The following is an 11,105-nucleotide window of genomic DNA, read 5'->3' as shown; positions in this document are numbered from 1 at the left end:
GGGGCTGCCGGACCGCCCCGAGCGGGCTCTGATCGCTGTATCCGGAGCTTCCTTCGTTTCGTGCGTCTCAAAATGTCCGCGTCTCCTCTTTTGTAACAGTCCCCGTTGTGTCTTTGGGCTCCGCTTTAAATAAACGCTTCGGCCGAATGGAAATGGCAAAATTAGATCATCCGGCATCTAATAAAGGCTGATGAAATGAAGTGACTCGAGTCGTTCTTAGTGCTGTGCAACGCGTATGGTAACGTCTCTCGGAGGTGGCTCTCACAACAAAGGGCTGCACGAATGCTGTGATTAACGTTTTGATTTCCCCTGATGTTTACATATAGGAAACCACACTTATGTATGGCATCAACTACGCGATGAGGAAGAGAGGATTTGTAACAGTTAAAGAGTCTGAAAGCAGACGAAAACTGCTGTGGATATACTGAGCTTCGCTGTTCTGCAGTGGCTCGTAACTTTCCTTGATGCGTTTCAAAATACAGCCACAGAATCGAAATGTTTTGATGCTAAAATAAAGGTTTTGTCTCTGATTTAATGTTTTAGAGTGTCTCCCAAGATGGAATCCCAGTCCCTGACTCAGGCACAACCAACAGCAGTCCTACAGACGGCACCTAATGAGAGCTCTCACAAACGCACATCCCGCTGCTTCTTACTGATGAGACCTGATTTTTTCCTTGCTTATTTGTGGCTCAGCATGAAGCCCCGCTGGCCACAAGAGAAGATGCGGGGTTGTAGCTGTTTGGTGAGACGTGCTGAAGCCGGTTGTAAGAATTCCTGCAGCAGCAATAAATACTGCATTAATTTGGGGGGGATTAATGGGATTTTTATTTTTTTGCCTGTTGCAATTCTGTCGAGGATGCTTTTGTTACATGGAGAAAAATACCCCCAACTCTGATTTTTGTGGTCTCAAGTGCTGCGCTTTCAAATAATTCCCCGTCTTTCATGTGATCTTGTCACCTTGCATTATCCTTAAGTACAAATGCAATACTGCTGTTTTATCACTGAGATTTAATGTTTTTAAATAAGATGTTTTCACTCTGAAATATCTCTATTTAAGGGGGAAAAAAAAAAAAGGAATTCTTTTCCTTCTTTGGGTATAACAATCGTTTGAGTAAAAAATGAAAATCTCAGATTATTTTAATCTGGTAATTTAGTTGTTTTAACACTGATAGCACTGCGTATTCTTTTTGCAGATACGAAGAGTCTTACAGCATTCTGTGACTTTCAAATGGGAATATTCACATACATTCACTACAATAATGTTGTTAAAAGAAAGATTACTAGAATTTGCTGCTAATAAAGCTGAGACATAAAACTGAGTCACTTATGAACTGCCCCAAAGGTTTTTACATTTCCTGTACTTGCTGCCGTGGCCTCTTTTCTTTATTTTTTTAATTTTTATTCTCATTGTTTTCCCTTCAGTAAGTGTAAATATCCTAATGCAGATACGTTAAGAGCGAATGTCCTTCAATTACTGTTTGCTGTTGGGAAATAAGAATGTAGTATCTTTGACTTCTTGATTTTTGTGGAGGGTTTTTGTTTGTTTGTTTGTTTGCTTGTTTGTTATTGTTTTTAATTCATTTTCTTTCCCCATATTAGTTTATCAGTGTAGTTGAATAATGCTGTAGCCAGAAAGTGCGCTGCTTGCTGGCTGTGGCTCTCGATGTGAAAGGCTTTCTGTTTCTTGTGAAATCTGGGCTTTTCTTTATAGACAAAGGGAAGTATTTATGGTTTGTAAATCGCCAAGCCAGACAATGTAGCTAAATATTTGAAGCACAATATTGGGGGTTGGGGGTTGAGATCAACGTAAAGCATTAACTGAGCTTCCTTGGTCGATTTGTTTTGTTTCATTTCCCCTCCTTTCCCCCTCCCTCCCAGTGGGAATGATCACCACCAGTTGCTCATCTTTTTTGTGAGTGTTGGTTCTTACTCTTGAAGCCAACCATTAATTTTTCAAGGGTGAGAAGACAGGGATGTTACTATGGAGCCAGCCAACTTTGTTTTGTTGTTATCGTGTATATTCTCCTTCTGAGAAAGAACCAACTGTGCCAAAATACAGTGCTACTGTGAGTAAATGCCTTCTGCACTTTTAAATAATAACCTACAATCTAACAAAATAGCTTCACATCAAAATGGTATTAAATACTCACTTGTTTATGCCTCCTGCCTGAAATTCATCCTTTCTGCATGCTGTATTGGTGACCTGGCTGAGCCCCACTGGGGAGCTTCTTACGGCTGGTGTAGCCGGTATGACCTGCCCATGCCAGGCACCAAATTCCGAGCCATGTGCTTCAATCCTCTACATTCTCCAGTGCACCCTTGGCACAGAATGTAGATGCCTTCCCACTCAGCCCAAAATAAGCCACTTCTCCTTTTATTTTCTTCTTGTGATGGTGGAAAGCAGCATAGGATTAGAAATCTATACTACTCAAAGTACCATCATCAACGGCAAATTCATGTTTTATAAAAGTATGCAGATCAGTTCACCTCTAATATGTTTATTAGTAATCTTCCACAGGCAGAAGAGCTAAAGCTAAGTCACTTATAAAAACGTCACTGTGGTTTTTTTACATGACATTTGTGTATAAAAAATAAACAATACATTATAAATTATACCACCAAGCTTCTGAAATTAGATCTATATGCCATTTGTATTTTGACTAGTAAATCTCTGAATGGACTCAAAAAAAAGTCCCTTATACAGAGAAACTAAGAATCAGACCTATGCAATTCCTACTGAATAAAGGACTTCTACTAGTTTAAGGGTTTTTTTCCTCATTTTTTGGAAGTCATTTAGTTTGTGCCCCTGTATTTTGTAACAGAGTTTTGATGAAAGTTACCGAATCAGTCTGACAGAACAATTTCCTATGCTGAATACACTGCCGAACTATCCGCACAATTACAACAAAAAAGACTGAACTGTTGGCCCTTGGGCTGCTCTTCACAGAGAGTTTAGGATCTTTGCCATCTTTGGTTTCATGTTCATATGACATCTCAAAAGTTTTCTCAGAATTTTAAGGATTATGGTTTGTTTGTTTGTTTTTTAAGTGAGACTCCCAAAACACAAATACACGGGGTGTATTTTAGAGGAGGCATACTCATAAGCGAGTGAGGAGGAGGAGAAAGGTGTGTTTACACTGTTGCTTTCTATACTGGCAGTTATTTTCTTAGATCACTCCTAGAAAACTTTCAAAACCAGTTGCAGTTACTGTACTTTCTAGTGGTATAGCCGTGGAACTTCCACAAAGTTAATGCAGTAGACTGTTACAGATAAACATCAATGTAATAACTCAACAGATTCTGCCATGCTGTTATCCGATATATGGTCTGATACACTTGTAATTACAGGAAAGGCTGAAGGAAAATATTTCAGTGTTTGCAGATATGCACAGTGCAGTATAGATAAAACCAGAGGACACCGTGAGAAATATCTACCCAGAGAAGAGTGGAAGATCAATGTTAGTAAAATTTTGTGATGTTACATTTAAAATGATCTGTCAGAAGAAGTGAGTCAGTTATGCTCCTCTTGGGCTCCTAAGACAGGCTAAATTTGATATCTGGTCATAAATCTTTTAAAAAGACTGCTCTATTTATTATGTACTCACCGTTGAGAATATGGGATTTTTTTTTTTTTTCCCTAGAACTCTAACACGAAACTGATGGTACACCTTATGTTGGAATTCTGTGTTGACTCTTACCTTATCCCCAAAGAATCACAGTTCAGAGGTATATGAGGAAAGCAGTTAGGATCAAGAAAAAGTATTCTGGGAAATGGAATTAAGTACTGAGAAAGAAGAATAAAAAATGTGAGGGAGGTAAGATATAGCATGGCATGCCAAATGCCTGTGTTACAGAAAAAGCAGGGTCTTCTGTAAACACTGGGACATAGTCCAAGAACTGAAAGAGTCAAATAATTTCAAATAAAAAATGCAGCTTTGTCCCCATCACAAAATGTAGCCGTCTTGACTTCACTTTTGCCTCAGAATCACCAGGGCAGAGATTTTAGCAGTCCGAAGAGCTGACACTTAGAGGTAGGAACACCCCGTGATAGCAGAATGTGGAAGGAAGGGTCATTAGTCTGATCCACCCCTGCATCGCTGCGTTGCTGGCGCTGAGGAGATGCTTCATTTCTCCCAAGTCTTCCCTTCAAATGTGGTTTGATTTCATTTAGAGCCGTGCCGTGTTTTTATTTCTATGTTGTAGAAATATCTGCTTTCCCCAAAATAACAGCTATGTAACGTGAGGAGTACCAATATTTGCACTTAGAGTGTAAGACTTCCATGCTGTTAGCATTGAACGGTTTGGTTGGCTGTGCCAACTTGGCATAGCGTGTGTGATCTGTCAGTCATCCTCGAAGCACACATCGCTGAGGTCCTGATCCCCACTTACTGCTACATCTTCTGAGAAAATCCTGGGCCGTGGATCCACATTTCTTAATATTTTGTTCTCTTCTGTGTTCACCTACGTGGGGAAGAATTTGAACTGAACTGGTATTTCCCACACACCCAAGCGGGTAAAAATCGCACAGCTGCTGTGTGAGGGGCAGGCCGCCATTTTGGTGGGGTCCGTGTGGTAAGTGTGCTCTGGAAACGCTTTTTACATCAGGTTCGCAAGTAAGACAAGCAGTTCTGCAGCTCCCAAGCGAGAATGGACAGCTTTGGGGACCTGAAAATCCTTTCAGGGATCTACAAGTGATGCTACAGACTCTGCTATAGGATTCTCACCCCACTTGGGGTCACTGTCTCTTGAAGTGTGCTCTGCAACTTTTACACACTGCAGCTTTTTGAATGTGTGTGTTTTATTAAAGCTCAGGCTTCTGAGATGAAATAAAAAGTAACTGAACTTGATCTTTCAGCATCAAGTTTCACTACTCCTAATTGCTTCTCAGCAGGCCCTTGTAAGAAAAGCACTGAATAATACTAAAACTCAATCAACTAATGTAAAGAAACAAGATGTTTTATGATGACTAGACCGAGCACTTAAAGAAATGCACAGGTATTTCTTTTTAACACACTTCTAATTTTGGAGTTCATTACTCCAGCCATGATAGAAATGCATTTATTTAGTCGAGGTATTGCATTTTTGTATATGTGTTTGAAAGTGCCTTCAGAGATAAATGAGTGCGTGAGATTCATTGAGTCTCCTGCGTAAATACAAATGATGTTTGAGACACCTTGTTAAATACTCAAATACCACACTGGCATGGCAGCATTTGAGGGGTTGGGACTCTCCAAAATCCTCACCCAGAAATACTGTCTTTTTTGCTGTTTGCATGCCAGGCAGGTTTGGTCTGACAGAACAGCTGGGTCATGCTTTAAGCTTTATCTGTAAGACATTTATTAGAAATGAAAGTTGAGGCTTACACAGTTTATTTTCTCCTAGATAAAAAAACATCGGATTCCCGCAAGCTGAGAAATAAAAATAGAAAACACAAATTCTCCTGTGTAATCTAACACAATTCATACAAATCAGGGGGGTGGAGAAGAACAAGGTGTGCTTTTCCACTGAACTGCAGTAGGAATTGCTCACAGGGAATTGAGGTGACACTGCACATCGCACACTGACTATCAAAGAAAGGATCACTTGGATCCTGTTAATCAAAATTGCATCAGAACCTATATTAACGTCTCAGATTAAAGCTTAAATTTCAGCCCGTAGTAAGTTTCAGAGAATTCTGATAAATTTGTATAAGCAAAAAAGAGTTGACTAACCAACTACCAAAAATCCTTCTCAGAGTGCTGGTGGCCTCTGAGCTTTGGATTCATTGTATTTATGAGATGAACATGGAACAGAGATGATCAGAAAGCAGTGGGTGAACAAGCAGTCAGGGGGAGAACACCAGTGCTATAACAAACTCCAGAGTCAGCATAAAGCTATTTAAAAAACTGGAAAAAATAAGGTTAAAAGAATTGGACATTCTTTTGGCATGCTGGAAGCAAGCTCTGCCAGCCCTGAGGCCTTCAGGTAAATGCCTGAGCTATGAAAGAATTGGTTTATCCCAAAGCTTAGAATCAGAAACTTTAAATCAGAGGGGCTTCGACTGAGGTGCCAGCCTCAGTGTTTCTGGTTGCTGAAGGTTAAGCACTGCAGCCAGGTCTTAAAGCCCAACGTTTTTGTTTCCTTGGATTGCAGGCAACTCACTGACAAATGTGAGCAACACAGGCAGCTGAGTTCAGTTGCACACACCTGAGTTCTGGTGCCGTTTAAGTTATTACATACAATTGATTTTCAATGTAGCCCATGTTCTTAAAGAAAAAAAAAATAACCCCCAAATCAGTAAGAGGTATTCCTGTACATAGTCTAATTTAAAAGAAACAAACAAAAAACCCACCTCACAACTATTAAATTCTCAAAACGTGGCAGTGCCTCAGCTCTCTTAAGTTCTTAAGTAGTAAAGAAAACAATCCATATTAGCAGTCTTAAGTCCTGCTTCTTTAGGTCCTTAAACCAAATAATTTAAACTCAAATAAAATGAGAAAAACCTCCAGCTGAAACGGACATACTGATTCCTGGTCCACCACTCTCCTGGGGTTTTGTCAGCATGAGTACAGCTTTGAGGCAGGCTGTTGGGGTACTTCCAGCCTGCAGTTCCATTGGCAGCCCCACATTTTTCCTTTCCCTGCAGGAGAGCCGTTCAGGGGCTGCTGAGTGCCTCCACCAGCATGAGGCTCCACAGGAGGGCAGGGCATGGCATAATCACAGACAGTACTGTTTGGCTTCCAGTGTCAGGTACGCAGTACTTGCTGCTACTTCCCTCTGCTTTGAATTTTATCAGTGCTAGTAAGCCAAATTGTACCAGCGCTCACACTCTGGGGCTGACTGCCATACTCTGACCGTGTTCATACTGTTAAAACTGACAGCACAGATGCTGTCCTGCTTTGGTGGTTATAGCTCTGACCGAGCTGAGTCCTGAGCCATGGCAGAGATGTCTGCAGAGGAGCTGGGTGCAGCTTGGGCCCATGTGGCGAGCAGCTAGGCTGGAGGGCCCCACCCTTGCATCATTAACTTGCCAGCTCGTTGACATGGAGACAAACTGAAAGCCAAAGACTGCCACTGTGATTCACTTCTAAAAATCAAAATTGGATTTTAGCGAGATATGTATGTAAAATATGGAACATATCCAACACCAATGTTCAGAAGTTCTAGAAGGTGAGTTAAACCCCAGCAAGTCTGTTAACAAAACCCCAACGTACCTCAGTATAGTTCACACAGCACATGAATTATCTGATCATTCTGACCAGTAAATTATGATGAAAGTGTGAAATGCTTGTTATTAATACAATAAGTACTTGGAGTTTATGATCTTATTTTCCTTTGACTTAATAAAGATACCAATCATTATATGTATCGTGATATGGTAATGTATATAGCATATGATATACAGCAGAACACTGCTATATAACTTGGCACAGATTTGTAAATACTGGCAAGAACTTGAGGTGCAAGGATCCTAAACTTATGGCATAATGAGTAGAGAGCCTAGAATCACCTGCATTTTTCTGTTTCTAGTTGATGGAAGTCTCATGAAAGCTCTGGGTGCAGGGCAGCTGAGGTTCAAACAACTGACCATAAAAGCTTCTCAGGACTACAATAAAGATCACTGAAGGAAGAACTGATGTGGAAAATGGAAAATTGAAAAATAGAAAGCATACGGCTGTTGGAAAGTTGAAAGAAAACAACGTAACATTAGATGGATGTAAACATAAATTAAGCCAACAGGGAGATTCACAGCAGGTCTCAAACTTCTGCAGCGTTCCAAACTGCTGACTACCTGCAGTCAGAGGCAGTGAACAGCTGGCTGCAGTCGTTCGCAATGAATCCGTGTAAGGTGCTCGAGGCATGATGCAAAGGAGAGCCGTGGTGATCAAACACATCGTCAGACCTCAGCAGGAGCAGGAAGGCTCACCCACGAAGAGCATTGACAAGAATTCTTATGCGGGATTTGGGGCTTCTTGTTACCTGATGAAACCAGGTCTCACGAGCAGGCAAAAATCCAGCAGCTTTGAGAGAAGTGATAGGTAACAGAGCCCTTAGTTCACAGCCCAACAGTGACAGAATATCAAACTGCTAACCATAGAGATGAACTGCTGTAAAGAAGTGTACAATACCAAGTGCATGATCGTCCAATTGCTCCATGAAATCAAGGAGACAGCTAGGTCTTCCATGTCTGCTGTTACAAAGCAAGGTATTGTCATTGGTAAGAAATGGAATCGGCCATCGACTTTTCTAAGAATGTGATATTTCTGAGAACGTGGCATTCAGTACTGCAGGCTGCTTTCTGGATACTACTTCATGTGTTCCAGGTCTGTGAACTGAAAGCACCGCCCCATCCTGAAAGGGCAAATCAGGTCATAGAAGACTCCCTGTTAACTGACGCATTCAGCAGACAAAGAGCATCACCGTTGCTTTCACTTACCACCTTTTTGAAATGTTGGATTGTTTACCTTCATCTGCAACCTCCTATCTCATGTCCAAAGTTGATACCTATTGCCACTCACGCATACAGCAGCATTCTTGGCACCTCAATGCCAAAACAAACCCCTTACCCTATGTGACCACCACCTTCACGCCAAAAAAAGTCAGTGAGATTTTATCTCCTATCCTCTTTTCCAGATAAGCTGAACAGTAGAGGATACAGACTTCCATTCACATCACAGAAGATTCTCTCCTACTGATTTTAGGAGTCTTTCACTGTGACCTGTCATCATGAATGCTGTGCCTGGCTGAAGGCTCACATGCAGGCAGTTACCACTAACAAAGGAAAATCACATCCCCGTACAGGGAGTTTCTAATGAGCAGAGTAATGAGGTCCTAGAATAGCGTTCCAAATAGAGCCTGTGGGGAAAAAAAACCTAAACATTTAACAACTGAATGTGATACATTTATAAGACACCATAATAATATATGGAAGTCTTTAAAGCCAGGTTCCAGACTCAGTGTCAGTTTTCTGATAGATTAAACTTCCACTTACCCCATTCCCCATGCTGGCAAAGCTTCCTCAAAGACTGCAAAGGTTCATCAACCAGTAGTTATCATACAAGTGGAAATTTGGCACTGATGCCCAAGTGATGCTTAATTAGAAAAATACACAGCAGCTCAGAGAAACCAAAAAGTACACTCAGTAACTGAATTGTTGATTCAAGACTAGTAGGGGTGGGAAAGGTGTAGTGATATTCAGGGCTTGCTTACACATGCAAATAATATTGTCATGTTTCCCTGTTTCATCTGTTCCTAAAAAAAAAAAATCAGTTTCTCTTGTGTTGCATAAGATCTCTTCCTCCACAACTACAAACCCAGGTTCCAGAGTCATCCTTTTCTTTTCCTGTCATTCATTTTGCAGCTGGTTCCTGCAGGGCATTCACATTTCTCCTCCCCCACCTGCAGCTGGGAGGGAGCTTTCTTGCCACCTGACCCTGGGACATCCCCAGCTTCTCCCTCCTGGGCACAACAGATGTCTCTGAAGCGACTGTAAATAATGACAAGTTTTCTAGACCCATTGCTCCTTTCTTCTTGTTGGTTAATTCAGGTACAATTTACATATTTACATCTCTAGGGGTTATGAATCCCTTCATCTTCCTGTAAGAGCTCAAGTCTTCTTCCATCTTCTTCTGTTATAGAAAATTATCAGAAATGAGAAGGGCTTGGTTTAAGACATTAGATCATTACAATATTACATTCTGATGCCTCTAAGAAAATCTGTCCTAGAAGAATGGCCTTCCAGCGGTCCTATGTAAGGCAGAAGTTCTTGCTCTAAAACCGTTTTTCATGAGGAACCACAGCAGCATTTCTGTTGACTTTGGAAATGGATGGAAGACTTGGACAAGGTCATTACATCCACACTCTTATCTTGTTACTTTAAAAGTTTTATCGCTTCACATTACATTATTCATTATTAGAGTAAGACTCATGCCAGGCAGCAACAAATTCATTTTTATAGGCCTCAAGTCTGAAATTTGTTTCTGAATGAATCAAAACAGCAATAAAACAATTCCTACAAGTTACACCACTGCAACAGATTCAGTGGTAAAGGCAAGCACAGCGGGCCCATGCACTCAATTTCTTCCTCAGGCATCAATTTACATTACTAGCTTCGCCCTTATCTCAGCAGATAAAAAAAACTACTCTTTTCAATCCATATTTGGCATGGGAGGAGAACAATTAGTATCAATAGACAAATTAGCAGTGTTAGTTATGTCACACCAGAACTATCTCGGAAGGTGTTACAATAAAATACTATTTTGCTATACTAGTCAAACACTTGACAGTCTGCTTCTTATGTGTGAACTACTTTGTTGCTAATGCTTCAACACATCACAAATAGAATAACCAATGAAAATAGCTGATTTCTCATCTTGCCCGTTTTCTTTAGCAAAGGCATTAATTATTTCATTTTCTTATAAATTTAGAATTGGACCTTCAAGAAGGCAATTTGCGGGTCATAATCCATACACCAACAGTTTTACAGCAAGTTCACAGTTTGTAAATACAGCAAAAAGTCTGTTTATTGCATTCTGCTACTCCTGACCATTATGTTTGCAATAGTTTAACCACTGGTAAAAGTATTGCTCTGGGAGTTTCCCTACAAATAAGGGAACGACAATCCTTAAATCAGGAGGATGATGGAGCTCTTGCTGCCAAGCTCTTTTACAAACAGTCCCCTGTATCTTTTCACACTTCGATTCAAATGTAGAAGTTTACTGACTCACTTAATATAAATTAAAATGGGGGCCAAGTTTTTACATCAAATACCAATCTGCTGCCCAGCAGTGTCCCACATACAATGATTTAAGTGAAAATAAAGATCCAAGGAGCTGCCAGGTCAAAAGCAATCTATTCCAAAGAGATGTACGCTCCACATTTCAGATTACTTTTTCCTCTCTCATTAGATGACACCTTCTCTTTACAGAACACAGAATGGCCACTTGTTTCTCAGTTGTATAATTTTCTCTAGGTTATATACATTTCTGCTTAATTGTATAAGAAACGTAATGAAGATCGTGGCACTTCAGGCTTATTATCAGGAATGTAACACCAACTTAAAATCAAGCCATGTTCACTCTCAAGGGTCTTCTCTTTGTTCTCCTGAAGGAAGCATATAATATATA

General features: G+C 40.5%; 1 long non-coding RNA gene across 1 annotated transcript; it reads left to right on the top strand.

Annotated features, from left to right (window-relative positions):
• Positions 1-6: 6 nt before the first annotated feature.
• On the top strand, positions 7-1,319 carry LOC116216350. Its single transcript, XR_004158972.1, has 2 exons — positions 7-238; positions 327-1,319. It is a non-coding gene; the product is annotated as an uncharacterized LOC116216350 (long non-coding RNA).
• Positions 1,320-11,105: the final 9,786 nt, after the last annotated feature.

This window comes from Meleagris gallopavo, chromosome 2 (genome assembly GCF_000146605.3).
Source record: "Meleagris gallopavo isolate NT-WF06-2002-E0010 breed Aviagen turkey brand Nicholas breeding stock chromosome 2, Turkey_5.1, whole genome shotgun sequence".
Taxonomy (NCBI): Eukaryota; Metazoa; Chordata; class Aves; order Galliformes; family Phasianidae; genus Meleagris; species Meleagris gallopavo.
This window is presented reverse-complemented; position numbering and strand designations above follow the sequence as displayed.